We start from the raw sequence: 12,047 nt of genomic DNA on the forward strand, positions 1-12,047 counted from the left end.
ATCTTTACCAACTAACTTCAATAATTTCTTCATCTAAACCATCAACCTGCCTCTTAGACCCCATCCCGACTAGGCTGCTTAAAGAAGTTTTACCCCTAGTCAGCACTTCTATACTAGATATGATCAATCTATCTCTATCAACAGGCTATGTACCACAGTACTTTAAAGTAGCTGTAATTAAACCTCTTCTGAAAAAGCCCAAACTTGATCCGGATGTTTTAGCCAACTATAGACCTATATCTAACCTTCCATTTCTCTCTAAGATCCTGGAGAAAGCAGTTGCTAAACAGCTGTGTGACTTTCTACAGAGCAATAGTTTATTTGATGATTTTCAGTCAGGATTTAGAGTTCATCATAGCACAGAGACAGCACTGGTGAAAATTACAACCTCCTTATTGCATCAGACAAAGGACTTGTCTAACGGCCAGCAGGGGGCGACTCCTCTGGTCCGGTTCCATTAGATATAACTAGTAAACTGGCCCTACTTCTCAGCTGATTTATTACTTTGGTAAACACTTTCATAATGACTTTATGGTCTCAGTCTTTAGTTTAAGTCTTCTAAATGAACATGATGTTCATTTAGTAAATTACGGCCCAATTTAGAGGAAAATAGACAATAAAGCAGCATATGCTTTAGGGCAGGACTACTATGTGATTAACAAGTCGTTACCATCGCCCATCGTCCAAAGACATGCAGACTAGGTTGATTGGTGACCCTAAATTGTCCTTAGGTGCGAGTGGTTGTTTGTCTATGTGTGGATTGGTGACCTGTCCAGGGTGTACCCCAGCTTTTGCCCGATGACAGCTGGGATTGGCTCCAGACCCCCGCGACCCTATGTGCAGGGTAAGCGGTTGACGACGGATGGATGGATGGATGAAATGAAAGGTCAGCAACACACAATATAAACAGGAACAGACTATTAATTTATTTTAAAATACGTGGAAAACAGGGACATGGGTGGTCTGGAATGTAACACAAAAGATCTGTTCTCCAAGATATCTCATTTCAGGGACTACACTCGTAATCTGCCCAGCAACAGCATGGTGATTCGTGGAGTCGGAGGACGCAACACTGGGGTCCGAGGACGTGGGCCAATCATGCACTGACCTACACTTTTGTTGTATGACTTGACGATGTATACTGGGTTAGGGAGAGATAGCGAGTCAGACTTCATGAACTGACCCAGCTTGTTTTTACTATTTACTTGTAATAAAACTGATTACTTTTGACCAAAAACGCCTTCTCCTATTGCTTCATTAAAGAACACGCAGGACCAAGGACTACACATAGTTTAAAAAGGGTAATTTAAAGTCACGGTCCAACAGTGCACAGTGGGATGCAATATCCAATAACGTTTTTTAATGCAAATTCGGAAAGTATTTATTATTGGTCACTTGATAGGCACTCGGTCTTGTTATCACCATTAGCAGTAAAAAGAAATACATGTTTTCCACCAGGGCAGTAAAATGTGAAGTTTAGCTGCTGAGCTTCCCTTGTTACCGTTTCATTACCAATAATATTCATCAGCAGTTTGTCTCAGGAAGGTAACGCCACATTTCTGTCCACGTAACAAAGCCATAACAAAGCGCAGGAGAAGAACTACATGAAATGACAATCCAACTACATATTTTTTCAAAGTTTAGCTGGCTGATCTGAGTTTCGATGTGCTGGAGAGAGAGAGAGAGAGTAACTACATGAAATTAATCCAACTAACATAACACCACAAGCCAAAGCACAGCGCTGGAGAATAAACCAATCCAACTAACAATGAATGTTTTTCTACCAGTCAGTAAAAGTTTAGCTGGCTGATGCTTCCATGCTCTAAACTAACTTTACGGTTTTATTGCCAATTAACATTACTGATCAGCTGATTGTCTCGCTTAGTAACTTGTGTTCTGACGATCTATGCTGCTTTGTCGAAAAGTGCTACCGTAGCGCAAATCGACAGCAGAGTCTATCGAGTCGCTCTGCCCTATCATAAAATGCTACCTTATGTGTTCCCTTTTCCAATCCTATAAAGTTATAACTCTCACAGTATTATCACATATTCTGTTTTTAGATTATATTATAACATCATTTCAGGGGTAGAGTATTCTGATAGATTAATATCCCCTATCAAATAATGCTCCCATTACAGAATCATTTTATATTGCACCACTACTCACTCCATGTGTACTGTATGGAGATGGGGAGCATGTTGAAATACTATATTATGCCATCTGTATTTAAGATATCAGAGGTAGCATATTCTGATAGACTTATATAGATAGATAATGAATTTTTGTTTTTTATGTTACTGATGATCAGCTACTTTCTCAACGGCATTCCCAACAGCAAGGTTGCACAGATTTATGGGTGTGGAAACAAACTACGCTTGTGGGTCATACGCATGCGCAGAACCGCTAAGTAGCACATCTCGATAGGTAGCATAAATCGACAGAACACCAGCAAAGCCAAACCACAGGCTGGAGAATAAGTAGGTGCCATGAAATTAATCCATATTTCACACCACTGACAGGGGAAACATGTCACAGCTCTCTGTGATTATGAGCTTCTAGCTAAAGCTATCAAACAACAGTTTTCATTTGCATTGCTAAAGTCTGACAAACAAAGTTAATTACCTGTCCAGCAGAAAACAGACAGCTTCAGCCCCGCTTTGATAACATCTGTCCCACGTTAACGTTATAGAGTTCCATCTGGGAAAATCCACAAAATCCATGATTTCTCCCATCAGCTGTCTGTCCCGACTCCATCTGGCTGTCGGCTCTCGTGCTAAATTACACTTATGTGCTCCTTCAGTTGTCCAAATGTCACTTCTAATCTTACTTCTAATAAACCAGAAGACTACTCAGAGACTGTATATTACTATTATTATTAGTCCCTCTCCTCCTTCTTTGTACGTATTCAATGTAGTGACGGGCGTCTACACTACCGGAATTACACAAGCAGAAGAAGAACGCCGTGATGGCGAAACACGCTCTGTAGCGCTGTTTGTTCGTTGACGGCTACAGTAGAAAAATGACGACAAAATACAGCGACCTCCATAGAAGGGGATGCCCGCGGTTATGTAGATATAAATGTCTCATTCTAAGGTAATAAAAACATAATGGTTCATTATGTAAGGTCTTTATACACCACTGAAAACATAGTTATGGATCTTATACTGGATTTCTGTCAATAGAGCCGCAGAAATATTACACACTGAACCTTTAAGTACTAACTCCATCAATAATCATTCATGCAGAACGAGTTCAACATCTCAAAGTTTTGCTGTAGCCAAGCGGGAACCTCCGCGTCTCAAAATTGAGGCCACCCGGAAATAACTTAAACCTGCATTCTATCTAACGGCCAGAAGGGGGCGACTCCTCTGGTTGCAAAAAGAATTCCGGTTCCATTAGATATAATTGGTAAACTGGCCCTACTTCTCAGCTGATTTATTACCTTGGTAAACACTTTCATAATGACTTTATGGTCTCAATCTTTAGTTTCAAGTCTTCTTTAATACAACATGATATTCATTTAGTAAATTACGGCCCAATTTAGAGGAAAATAGACAAAGCTGCATATGCTTTAGGGCGGGACTACCTCATGAGTGAAAAGTTATTACCATGGCAACCTGTCAGTCAGGCTAGAGCAACTCCTATCCAGGCACTGTTGAACAAGCTTATTAGGAGTCAGCTGTTTTCCAGTAAGTAGGCTAGATTTTGTTTTAAGCCTGTTTTTAGCGAGCCAAAATTATACGTTATAAATTATAGACACAATTGAATCAAGTTGACATGTTCATTAAAGCATGCTAGTGGATTTCTCCACCAAATTAGCAGATTTTCGGGACTTGAACAGGTAACAATTTAACAAACAAATTATGATACTGGAAACTAATAAGGTCAGCAACACACAATATAAACAGGAACAGACTATTCATTTATTTTAAAATACGTTCCCGTAATGCCATTTTATCCAAACTTGTGTAATCAGAATAACATACTTCAAAACGTTACTTTTTTGGGTGGGATGGGAGGTGGTATTTAATTTTAATTAAATCTATTAGTGCTGGGTTTGACAGACTTGAAAGCATTAGCACTATTTTGATGAAATATTCAATACTGAAATATAAAAATGAGGGGGCTGGGGGTTGTCCACTAGAAAATATTTGAGCATTAAACACTTAATTTCCTGCACTCTGGAGACATTTTCTGCACCAACTTATGGTAGAATTTATTTATGTGAAATGAAGCATAAAATTCAGGCGACATTTCAAACAGTAATCAGCAGCTTGTTTTTTAGCTTAAGTAACTTTTTTTGGACAATGCGCATTTGTATTTTCTATATTTACATTGCATGATTTCTTATTGTGCAAATAAACCTTTCTCAAAGGATTTTGATTAGGTTTTTTTTAACATTTCTTGTTGCAAGCCATTTTCAGAACATATTTAACAAATGTTTTGAAGAAAAGCGATTGAGACATGTCCCCAGCATCCCCAGTGTAAATGACACCTATGAAATGACTACAATATTTGTTGCAGTAAGAACTCTTATGGTGTGAAATAAATAAATGCAAAATAAATTCTGCAGTATGAGTTGTTACAATTAGTTACACCTTGGATAGAAAAAGTAATGTAATTTAATATAATATGCCATAATGTAAATGCCAATAGCTTCAGTGATTATTCATCTTGTTCTGTTTTTGCATCTAAAGGCTACTTGAAATAAAGTATTATTGGCTTGAAAGCAGCAGGGATATGGAGTTAGGCTCTGATTTGTTTTTTCCTCATCCCGGTGATCGGCGCATCTGGGTGATGTAGTTTAATGTGCGTTAGCATGTTGGATTTTTCATTCACATAACGTTTCCCTACAACAGTGGCGCAACGCCGACACACAGACACGGTCCTCGTCTCATACACAACTGTCTCTCTGTTGCTGTTGTAACGTTCACTGACCAGTAACCTGTAGGCAGGTCTTTCAGCTCCGTTGTTCCATTAGCGCTCGCCATAGTGTGACTGACTCGCACAATTCTCTGCTTGTTGTGCAAACCTCTGCGCCACCGCCCTCAGCCTCGTCAACCAACTTGCCAACTGGCCTTCTGAACTTCAGACACTGGCCCATTCTGAGTCAACAAGCTAACGTTAGCTTGTTAGTAGCATGTCAGAGACATTTCGTTTTCTTTCCTAACAACTGACTGATTCGTGCCAGAGATTGGACGTCAGAGCTCGTGCACCGCAAACACGCCACAGTACCGAGTGCAAAGCTGAACACCGACATATCAACAAAGGTTCCATTATAAACTGGTGTATACAATTAAGTGTTTGTTCTGTTTAAATAATAACCTTGCTAAGTGAGTAGTGGCGTTTACCTCTGAGTTTAGTAAATGAACCCGTTGTTATCCTTTTAGTGATGTTGAAAACTAGCAGAACCATAAGAAAATAATCTTGAAGAGTTCTCTTTTTGTTTTGTCTTAATTCCTCCCTGTTATTCCCTAGTAATCAGTGTCAGTAATCAATGTTTCATATACAATTTTGTACTAAAACATTCATTCCCACGCCAGCTTCCCAGTTTAAAGTGGTAAATCTAACAGTTGAATGTCTACTGTTTTCTCATGCGACCCGAGCTCCACCAAGGGGACAGGAAAGGTATAACACAAGTGTTTAAAACTGGGCTTACACCGACAATGAATGCCAAGTACCAATCACCATGTAATTGTACAAACGATTACATCTTAATTGTCTCTTGAGTTAAAACCGGTAACCATCAAACATGTAAGTAAGCTTTGTTACTTTTTTTTATAACCATTATAACTTTAACCCTCTAGTGTTTAGTCTTATTTTGCTTGTCTTTATCCGAATGTTTAGAACTGAGTATTTTTCAAATGTCAATATTGTGGAGAGAGAGATGAAATGAAAATACGCGCAACGTATATATTTTTTTATATATATTTTCTTTATCCCAGTAAAAAGGTAACACTTTTGGGGTAACTTCCCCCAGAGAAACCCACTCCCCAAATTGACGTCACCAAGTCCTAAAGGAGGTAGATAAAAGGCCTTGTTGTCTTTTGTCTCACTCTCTTTTCTAAAAAAAAACTCTTGAAACTAAACATAATTACACTCTCGTTAACTTTTTTTTCCGTTTCATACTTTAAATTTCCTTCAGACGAGCTGAGAAAGCTACTGCCCTTGAATCCCCAATTTTTTTAGCTGGAGATTTGATTTTGATTTTTGTTTGGAGCTGCCTGGGATGAAACTTTCCCCAGACTTGTTTAATCTCAGCAATATTAAATAGCCTATATTCCCGGGGCCTCGCGAATCTACAGCGAATGTATGAGTTTTATTTGATTTTGTTGTTTTAACATGATCCGATTGTTCTGAGCAACTTTGGACCAGAAACTCAGAAGCCGTTCATTTCTTGCTTTGAATGAACGAAGCCACGGCTGCAACGACAGAGCCCGGAGTGTGTTCCGCTGAGCTATAGCGACACAAATTGAACTCAGAGTGCAAGCCCGGGGCTGACGGCCCGTTGCTGCAAGCGCCGCAAAGCACTCCGGGACCAATCCAACGGTTCGAACTCAACTCAAGACGCCACTGGGGTGTCTGGCAAGAACCACCTGCACAAGTCAACCGGCAGTGAGCCATTGGTACAGGGGAATTGCGACAAAAGTAAGGCAAAACAAACTACACTCTGTGACTCGTTGGTGTTCTCTAGTTGGCCCTCATCTACAGTTAATAAACCCCTAGATTATTCAAACTAAATCTGCAACGTAATTTCCGACCATTCGTTCCCTCATAGTCGTAGAATCCTCTCTCTCTACAATATAAAGTGAAATTCTATCGAGCCTTACATATTCTGTTCATTACCTTCTGGTTTTCATGTTGACTGTTGTCCCTGGAATATTCCCACATTTACTCCCACTGTTGTACTCTCTTTTGTTAGTTAGTAAATTTCACCTTGAACACAGTGATATTGTGTGTGTATTGTTAAGAATCCAGAGTCCCTGTACATAGAACTCACCCTCAGATTTGAGATTGACTGATTGACTAAAGTTTACGATTTCAAAATAACTGAACCATTAATAACTAATGAATTACCAGAAATTTGTGTAATTATCAGGCTATACTCAAGGACCTAAAGCCTTTGGCGGACAAGCAAATCTTTAGGTGGTGCTCCTAGTTTCGAGGCATGAATTAATATTCCCGGAAATATTAATTTTCATTAAAATTATACCTAGCTTTAGACCTGCTACACTGTACTGCTGTATAACATCCAAGTCACATCAAACGGAGTAAATTTTAAAGTCACACACACAAAAAGTACTTATTTATGACGTGACAGCATTTAGTTAATTCTATGAAAGGACAAGAAAAAAAAATTAATGCTTTGTTAATGAAATTTAATACTTTTAAGGTCTTATTTTAGCCAGCAATAATTGTAAATGCCTATTATAATATACCATATGTGAGGAATCATACTGGTTGGTTGTTGGTAGGTAGAGGAGCAGTGGTGTTGGCTGGTGGGCAGGTGGAGGAGTAGTGGTGGCTGGGTGCTGGATGTTGGCTAGTTATTGGTAGTTAGAGGAGTAGTGTTAACTGGGTGGTAGTGTTGCGTTTTTTCAGATTTTGAGATAGGAGAGGCTCAGTCCAATGAAAATGAACAAAAAGATTTAATTACAAAAATTAGTGAATAAAGAGATGGCATTACAGAACAAACAAATAACACTGCAGTGGACTGAAGTTGGTCCTCCGTTCAGATTTACAGCTTTCAGTCAAGTCCTAACAGACTGTGCTAAAGCCGCCTCCAGCAGTGGACTGAAAAGCTGCTTCTCCTCCCAGATCCACAGCTTACAGTCCTGATTCTCACAAAATAAATTGTCAATATCCTCCAGGTATGTGGGCGGGTCCATTTCCCTCCAAATGGCTTAGGTCCATAGCCATTGGTCGTTTGGTTAACTTCTTCGTCACCCAATTAGGAAGTGTGTACCTTACTGTTCTATGTTGCTTTTGGTCAAACAAAAGAGCGCCGATCCCAGATGTGAAACCCCACTTCAATCTACAGGAATAAACAGTCTTTTACTCTAAACTAATCATAGAGAACAACAGGGCTTGTCTAAAAAATGGTTGACATCCCATCTTAAGTGTCAATGAAACAGTCAAAACAAAACAGTCCTTCTGGCACTAAACAAAGAGGTGTCAGTTTTCTTCACATTACAAAGAGGATACAAACAATGGTTTAATCAACATTCTAATGCAATTGCCTGGCCTAAAATCCTGCATTCTTACATTTGAAGAAAAACACTGGAATACATTAAGTTTGTTGTAACTTTTTAAAACTCAACAGTAGATGTTGGCTGGTTGGCAGGTGGAGGAGCAGTATTTTGGCTGGTTGCTGGATGTTGGCTGGCTGCTGGTAGGTGCGGGAGCAGTCTTTTGGCTTGTTGCTTTATGTTGGCTGGCTACTATAGGTGGAGGAGCAGTGTTCTTGGCTGGCTGGTGATAGGTGAGGTAGCAATCTTTTGGCTGGTTGCTGGATGTTTGGCGGGCTGCTGGTAGGTAGAGGAGCAGTGTTTTAACTGGTGGCTGGATGTTGGCTAGCTGCTGGTGGGAGCAATGGTTATTCCAGATGTTACCATTGTGTAGCAAGAATTATTGAATGAGATAGGAGTATGGGTCTAATAATTTAAAATACAATATACTATTTAAAATACACAGTGGCAAAAGAGTTAATCAAAAACACACACACAAAATGAATCAAAGCATCAAATCAAATAACTCAGACCAAACAAAATGATAGCAGAAGATTGAAAATAATACACACAAACCGAAAACAAAATGCCTTGAGATCAGGGACAAAACAAGTTTTGATTTTCAAAAAAAAAAATCTTGACTATTTAAAAAAAAACATGTATACATCTTTGTTAAATGAGGCTTTGCCTATATAACCATGTTTTAGAACAACCTCCCAGTTTTAAATTTGTCATAAATGACAAATGTTTGCGGGATCAGAACTAGATTTTCGTCAACACCATCAGAAACATACAAATGTCAAAAAAATTATTCTGAATGACCTTATCACAGATATTTTTACTCTTAGCTGTTTCTTGGTTCTCTTAATTGTATACACATGTTTTTAAATTAATCATATCTCCTTTTAAAAGTTAGATTTGTCATTGTTTAATAATTACAGTTTAGGTTCTATGTATTAACCAATATAACATTTAATCTCCAATATGAACAGAGATACTTAGAAGTGTTCAAATTACACATTAACTTTGAAAATGCAACAATGTTATAGACAAATATTCTTGATGGAACAAAACATATCATCTTTTTTTTTTTAAAAAACAACATAAAGTCCATCTGACAGAGTTGACAAGGCATCGACGGTGTTGACACAAAACTGACGATGGTGACAAACTTGTAAGAAACAGAAAAATATTTAATTCAAAATTATCATTGAACTCTCACAAATATTGTAACATTATAAGATGCGAAGAAAATACATTATATAACCAATCTTTTTTTGGATTAAAATCTCAAGGGAGTACAAGGACTAGACAGTAGTCCATGAACATAACCCCATTGTAAAGTCCTCAACCTCTTCAATATATATGCAGCTTATACACAAACTACAAACCCCATCTCCAGAAAAGTTGGGATATTTTCCAAAAAGCCTGTCAATAAAGTGACTACAACAACGTGGCTTCATACACACAGATTGCGTGTTCTTTAAAGGTCTGCTGCCAGTTCAGATCTGTCTCCTATTGAAAATGTATGGCGCATCATTAAGAGTACAAACAGACAGTGATGACCACAAACTGTTGAGTAGCGGAAGTTTTTGTATCAAGCAGGAAATAACAATAATTCCAATTATAAAACTGGCACAATTAGTATCTTCACTTTCCAAACGATTAGTTGTTATTCGAGGAAAGGTGAGGAAACACAATGGTAAACATGCCTCTGGCTCAACATTTATTTGCGTGTGTGTTGCACACATTTGTTTATATTTTCAAAATACAGTTACATTGATCAGTAAAACTATTGAAAATCTTTCCTTTGTACTTTTGTCAGTTAAATAAAGGGTCATGTAAATTAATCCCAGTTTATTATTTATTTTTATTGTAAAATATCACAACTTTTTTTGCTTGTAGATGCTGGCATTCCTGTGCTTTGTTCTTGAGGTCGCTTGGCTCTTTCTGTGCTTTTTCCAAAATCATCCCTTATATCTCTTTTCTCTTACAAATTACTAATGTTTTTTTATTTTGCCCCCCTCCACCCTATTTCTCAATCTTTCTCTTTCCTTTCTCAGGAACTCCACCTTCAGCTCAGGCTGGCAATCAATTTTTTTCACCTTCTTTTTTGATACTGCCTGTTCCTTCTCTTTCATTCCTCCACTATAGCTTCTCACTAGCCATTATGGCCTGAAATGCATTTCATTTTGCAGTCAGTATACTTTTCTGATGGATAAGTATAAGCAACACCTTATTAAATATTGAGTACTTGAGAGGCTATGAAAATGAGATTCAATTCAAAACATAAAGCTATTTTGTGGCAATGCAAAATCTGGCATTACATTAATTATGGTGTTGACACACTACGGTTGTGACATGCAAGGTATCAACAAGTAGGTATGAAATATATAGAATCTAAACAGCTTACCAGAGCTAGAGTGGTCTCATAGCATTAGAAAGAACAAGGAAGTGATAAAGGGGTCCTCAGAGTTTTAGCAGCCTTCAATTATTCCTGATATTTTTTATTTAGGGGGTTGACAAAAATCTAGGACACAAGTTAAATCTTCTAAAAAGTACATTTAAATCTATTTCAAATTGTAACTATTGATACCTATTAAAATATTTACTGAATTACTAACAAATAGTAAATATAATGGTTAATTTTGCATTACTTTAAATTCTTTTTAACCTATTGTAATGTAATGACACCTGCTTCCGGACAAGGATTTTTACAGGCACTGGTCACATTGTTAGGAGACGGGACAGAAAGGACCCAAACGCAACACTCAGAGGGAAGGAGGTTTTATTGAGGGTTCACGGAGGGGGCTAGGGAAGAGGTGAGGGAGGAGAGGTGGGCGCTAGGGGACGCGGGCACGGAGGACTGAGGTGCAGGCGAGGCACGGGTGGTGAGGCGAGGAGCAGGGAGGAGCCGGGAGGGCGCCGCGGAGGAAGCCCGAGAGGTGAGGACCGGAGGATGAGCCCAGCCGACTGAACGGACGGCGAGGGTGAGTGAACCTTGGAGGGAAAACAGACAGAAAGACAGGGTTAGTGACTGGAGCGACAAAATGCAGGGAAAATGAGAAAAAACAAGGAACACGAGAGCCTGGACGTAGAGGTGGCACCGGGTAAGGAGCAACGACAATCAAGCGAGGATGGTGTGGAGAACCGGGGGTTGAAATACAGGCTGGGATGAGGTTGATTACTGGCAGGTGTGGCAGGCTGACGAGGTGGCTGATGAGGTGCAGGTGCAGGTAGTTGGCTGGGCTCAGGAGCAGAGGGAGAGAGGAGGAGAACACAGGGAGGCAGGCAGAGCAAAACAATGGGTGAAATAAAGTGAGAGAAAAAAAAAAGTAAAACCAGGACACTCACCGTCAGCTGGGCTGTCCCCACAACACACATATTATATAATTTATAATAAAAAAATATATAAAACGTGAAATAAATAACTGGGTGTGCTAAAATTGTCCTGTTAGTTTTCTGGTTAAATTTATGAATAATATTATGTAAATGTTTTACCCAAAAACTGTGTTTTATCTGGTGGACATGTTTTGTCCCAGATCTCAAGAATCACTGCTATAATTAGACCAAACAGCAAAGAAATACTAAAACCGGCAAGCCCGCTTAAGCTGATGATACACGGAGCAACTTTTAGAGCAATCGTGCTGAGCAACGTTGCCGTCAGTGGTTTTCTACCATTCTGGAAGAAAACCTGATGGAGTCTGCAAAAGACCTGAGACTGGGACGGAGATTTGTCTTCCAACAAGACAATGATCCAAAACATAAAGCAAAATCTACACTGGAATGGTTCACAAATAAACATATCCAGGTGTTAGA

General features: G+C 38.9%; 1 protein-coding gene and 1 long non-coding RNA gene across 2 annotated transcripts in view; both read left to right on the plus strand.

Annotated features, from left to right (window-relative positions):
- frem2a (FRAS1 related extracellular matrix 2a) overlaps positions 1–12,047 on the plus strand; it is a 73,802-nt gene that overhangs the window by 31,651 nt on the left and 30,104 nt on the right. The gene's annotated exons all lie outside the window — the stretch shown is intronic.
- LOC123963561 lies at positions 8,094–10,078 on the plus strand. Its single transcript, XR_006823203.1, has 2 exons — positions 8,094–9,402; positions 9,524–10,078. It is a non-coding gene; the product is annotated as an uncharacterized LOC123963561 (long non-coding RNA).

The sequence above is a fragment of the Micropterus dolomieu genome, linkage group LG23, assembly GCF_021292245.1.
Source record: "Micropterus dolomieu isolate WLL.071019.BEF.003 ecotype Adirondacks linkage group LG23, ASM2129224v1, whole genome shotgun sequence".
Taxonomy (NCBI): domain Eukaryota; kingdom Metazoa; phylum Chordata; class Actinopteri; order Centrarchiformes; family Centrarchidae; genus Micropterus; species Micropterus dolomieu.